Here is a 5456-nt window from a genome sequence, read left to right as displayed (position 1 = left end):
GGTGGAAACACTCCTCCTGTGATGTTGTTCCTTCCTTCCCACTGATAATACTCACCTGGCAACAGGTCAGCACATCGTTATTTCCTCAGGCATATTAATAATAAGGCTTTCAATTTACCGTATTAATGCTTTGCTGTAGTTTGCTTTGTTTAGTTTAATTTTCACTGTGGTTGTTTTATTCTGTTTGGCTTTTTTGTGTTTTGTTTTGTTAAATATTTATGGTTTTAAATTTAATTAACTATCCTGAGGGTGTCCATAGTTTACTTGTAAAAAATAAAATAAAAGTGGGTATAGGATTGTAGCCTTAAGCACATGCTTCCTGAGGCTGCCTGCAGATTAAGGTAATCAAAAAAGACCTTTTCTGTTGCTGACCCAGGTGTTGAAACTTGTGAGGAAGAGCATTTTGCCCCTTCCTTATTAGTCATGGTGTTTAAACCTTCTTGTTTAGAAAGGTTTGGCTTAACCTTATCATCCTGAGTACATTAGTGTATTGGGAGGGAGAGTTTTTAAATTAAAAACATGGGTTTTTAATTAAATGTTATTGCTGGTCTTATCTGTTATCTCTTGATCTGCTGCTCTGTTGCATTACTGCTTGATTCTGGCATACAAGTCACCTTTACCTTTTTATAAGGAAATGTGGGTATATTTTAATTTTTAAAAAATGTTATCACATGCTGAAATCAATTATAAAGTCTTATATAGGCCTGGCTTTGCCAGAATCATGCCATGTTTGTAGTTAAAGTAAGCACACTTTAGTACTCCTGGAACATAGCATGATATACTTCAGAGGTCATCAATGTGGGCACAATGGCTTCCATGAGGACCTACTCATTAATCTTTTGCATCTCACTTCCCACTCACTGTTCCCCAAGTTACAGGGTGGCAAGGATTATCACCTCCCCCCCCCCCGCCCTCTTGAAGAGTAAATGGAGCTGGAGTAGGAAGTGAAAAGAACAGCAATTTCCCCCACTTCCTCTCTCAGCTCTATGTGCTTTTCAAAGCTCAGGCTGGCACCTGAGCAGCTGAACTGAAATTGGAACAAGCTTGTTTTCTCCTGCTCTGGAGACTAAAACCAATGGCTTCAAGTTACAAGAAAGGAGATTCCAGCTAAACATACAGGAGAAAAACTTCTGACGGTAAGAGCTGTTTAACTTCCTCGGGAGGTTGTGGACTCTCCTTCCTTGGAGGTTTTTAAGCAGAGGATGGATAGCCACCTGTCATTGATGCTTTAGCTGAGATTTCAGGCTGGTGGACAAGATGACCCTTGAGGCTCCATCAAACTCTACAATTGTATGATTCTATGGAGCAGCCAAGACTGAGGGCAGAAAGTGAAGGGGGGCAGAGTCCAGACTGAATTATTCTCTCGAAATTGCGTACTTTTATCATGGGTCTTCATTCTCCTCTTCTACTGCCACCCTTCACAGAGTTACCATTTCCATCCTTAACAAACTACAGTTTGGTAGGATTCTTATTTGGGGCAAGCGGTCATATACTTTAAATGTGCATTGAATGTGCTTGATTCTTTTTATATTTTTTTAATATTAATCTATATTGGTTTAAAAGGAACACATATACATAAAAATATTTAGGGAAAAAATGAAGAAAACAAAAGCAAAACAGACAAAGAAATAGCAAAATTATGCCAAAGAAAAAATGTATACATCTTTTACAAATGAAGATATGTAACACTGCTTCACCAATACACAGCGTTTCCATCGACCAATGCATTGAATGTGCTTTAAATGTGTGGATGTGCCCTAAATTGGTGAAACGTAAAAGGATAGCTTAAGTCATTTTTGGAAAAGCCTTGATATAGTAAATGAAATTCATGCACTGAAATTGGTTTTTTACATTTTTGTTAGGTAAAGTGGGACAACAGACTGCATATACCAAGATACATACAGGCACGCACCATCCATGCTTGACATGAAGTGAATATATTTTGTACTCTGCCTTATGAATCCAAGTACAAGAAGTCAAACGAGCCTACTCTCAGCAACCAGAAACATCATCACCAGACACTGGAGAGACCTTTCAAGAGTAAGCATGGACCAATGGTACAAAACAGTATGGGAAAGAGCCTTACTAGAAAAATTGACCAATAAGCTGAAAATGACACGAGGACAAACAGAAGAACACACCTTCACCCTAGTATGGCTCCCCTTCATCACACACACAGCCCAACAAGACAATGACAAAAATCTACCAACAGCATACAAATCAATATGGCTTACCTGATCCAAAACACCCACCCACCTCACTCACACATGAAAACAAAGAGCACCACAGCCAACCACAAATGAACAACCCCACCCTAGCCTAGGCCAACCCCAACTTCTCTCACCACCAAAGGAACACAAGCGGACAAAAGAGAACCTACACAAGCAACGATGACATCAAACTCTACACATATTAAGTAAAATAGAAGCATCATCACCCAACCCCTCCAACTCCCCCCATGTCTACCCCTCTTCTCCTCTTCTTTGTCTCAACAAATGAAACTGATTTGTAAAAATGATAAATGGAAAAAAAATACAAGAGAGAGACATCGCACATACTTATGTAAATCAAGAAACCTTTAATAAAAAAAATACTTATAAAAAAAGAAGTCAAACGAGGAAAAAATAAAACAAATTTCATTTGTCTGAACACCACATCAGGGTAACTGACCTGTGCCAGTTTGCCTATCCCTAGCAAATGTTTGGGAGGTAGAACCTAGCCCTTCTCTAGCATTTAGCCTAATGAAATGAAAATCCCAGTAAATGGCACATCTACAAAAAACAAAACAATTGCTATTGCACACAGGCGCACACTTTAAGTCTTGAATGCAGGGTTCAAACGAAAATGCATAGCATGTTTACTTCAGTGGGATTTAGAAATGGGCTAAGTAACTCAGCAGCTGTGATGAAAACTAGAAGCGCAGACCCTTCCCAGAGAGAGACGAAGAGAAATCAGATCTAATGCCTCCTATATGCAATGCCTCATAAGAGACCACTGTTAACTATACCATCTATTTATTCACAAGCAGATTTATCCAGCTTGGGACAAAACCCACACTTCAGCAATTCACATGTTTGTTTCATCAGGACTTCTTCTATGGGACTCCTGTCTACCCCAGCTCCTCCCACCCACAGCAGTCATCAACTCATGAGCAGGGTCCAGATCTCTCTTGTCAGGGCCGGCTCTACGGGTAGGCTGGGTGGCGCGGGGTGCCAGGTCGGCAGAGGGGCGCTGCACGGCGAAGCCGCGTGGAAACCACGCCGCGCCCGCCCACCAGCCGCAGGAAGAAATGGGGCGGGGGCGCCGGAGCAATCTGCGCACCATGGCGCCCGGGCGCCCGACCCGCTTGACGGCCCTGTCTCTTGTGCTTCTGTAAGCAAGGCACATATTCTAGAAAGCAAGTTTAGAGTATAATACACATTTTAATTCATATTTATTTTCTTTAAATAATCCCTTTATCCAAAGAGCTCCCATTCCGTTTTATTCTCATTCAGCACTATTCCTGTGAGTCAGCTCAGGCTGAGAGTGAGTGACTAGCCCAAGGTCACCAAATAGTTTCATGTCTGGGGATTTGAACACAGGTTATCGTTATACAACAACGCAGATACGCTGTTCACTGCACAACACTGACCCTCTTTTAAAACTGGAGCTTGTTTGACAGTGTTTACTTACACTGTATGGCTTTAGATTTTTTAAAAATGTTAACGGTGTGCCAGCTTGAAGGTAAGATAAGATAGTACAGTGGTACCTTGGTACTCAAATGCCTTAGTCCCCAAACGCCGAAAACTTGGAAGTAAGTATTCCGGTTTTCAAACATTTTTCGGAAGCCGAATGTCCGATGTGGCTGTCGGCTGTTGTTTCCAGGACGCCTTCACCAATCGGAAGCAGTGCCTTGTTTTTCAAGCATTTCAGAAGTCAAACAGATTTCTGGAATGGATTAAGTTTGGTGCTTTCGTTTTTGCTCTTTATTTTGCGTTTTTGAGGCTTTTTCGGTTAATTTGTTTTTGTGACTGTGTGGAACCCAGTTCAGCTAATGATTGTGTGACTGCGGAAATGGATGAAAGCCCCCCATGCAAACAATGACCATCATCAGTGTAGGTAAGGAAAAAATAATAATTTTAATTATCATCTACAATACTGTCTTGTTTATTTTATAGTACAGTACATTGATTATTGTTTTTGTTTCAATGGACTCATTGATTCATGTTAAATTGCATTGCTGTTTTAGGGGTTGTTTTTAAAAGTCTGGAACGGATTAATCCATTTTGCATTACTTTCTATGGGAAAGCATGCCTTGGTTTTTGGAATGCTTTGGTTTTGGAATGGACTTCCGGAGCGGATTAAGTTTGAGAACCAAGGTACCACTTTAAATGAAAATATGCTTTCCACATTACTGTACAGTGGTATCTCTAGTTGCGGACACAATCCATTCCAGGGTGCCATTCGCACCCTGGAAAGTCCACAAATAGAGCCGTGCTTCTGCGCATGTGCAAAGTATGCAGAACGCTTCTGTGCATGTGGCGAAACCCGGAAGTATACACTTCTGGGTTTGCCATGTTCGCAACTCGAAAAGCCGCAACGTTAAGCAAACACAACAAGAGGTATGACTGTACATTAAAAGTTGTTTGTGGTTGTGGAGTGTGCCACTCCTTTCTGCTTAACATAGTGCAAATGTGCCCAGAGTTTATTGCTTTTAAAAATTAGGCTGTTTTTAATTGCTGGGGCTAAACATGCTCATTTTTATTTTGATATTGCAGGTTTGTGTTGTTAAAACCTCATGCCTTTTTTCTGGATTTCAATTTTTTACTTAAAAAATATACTACTCATTAAAAAAACGAAACAAGACCAGACATATTTTGTTTATTCAATGTGGGTGGAAATCTAATTTCTAAAAGTGGTTTGCAGGGTTTATTTGTTAAGATGAAAGATAAGGTAAAGAATTAAGAGGGGAGTGAGTGTTAATTAAATTGAGTGTAAAAATACAGAGCGCCCAGAGCAATTAGGAAGAAACATGTAATTTTATATTCCAGAGTACAGGATCCAGGAACATATTGAGTTTTCTTGGTCAATGACTGACAATAGAATTTTCAGCTCTTCATCAAAAATATGTGTAACTGAGATCAGAGCAGTCAACTCAGATCAGAGCAGCCTGCTCTTCTCTATCAACTCCAATCCTATATTCCTGTAGCATGAACCAAGAGAACTAGGCAAGTGGGGGATTACGTGAACCTTAACATTTGACATTATATGGGGTTTTAGTAAGGATTTTTAAAAGTAGGGGAGAGAACAAATGGACACAGCAGACTGGAAAATAAAAGGAGTTCTTTAGCTCAAATCTAGTATGCTGATTTACTTAATCTGGTATGCCAATTTAGGTCTGGTCTCCTCATGAGTAGCACACAATGTAGGGCAGGGGTCTCCAAACTAAGGCCCAGGGGCCGGATGCAGCCCAATTG

This window comes from Zootoca vivipara, chromosome 5 (assembly GCF_963506605.1).
Source record: "Zootoca vivipara chromosome 5, rZooViv1.1, whole genome shotgun sequence".
In the NCBI taxonomy this organism is placed as follows: domain Eukaryota; kingdom Metazoa; phylum Chordata; class Lepidosauria; order Squamata; family Lacertidae; genus Zootoca; species Zootoca vivipara.
This window is presented reverse-complemented; position numbering follows the sequence as displayed.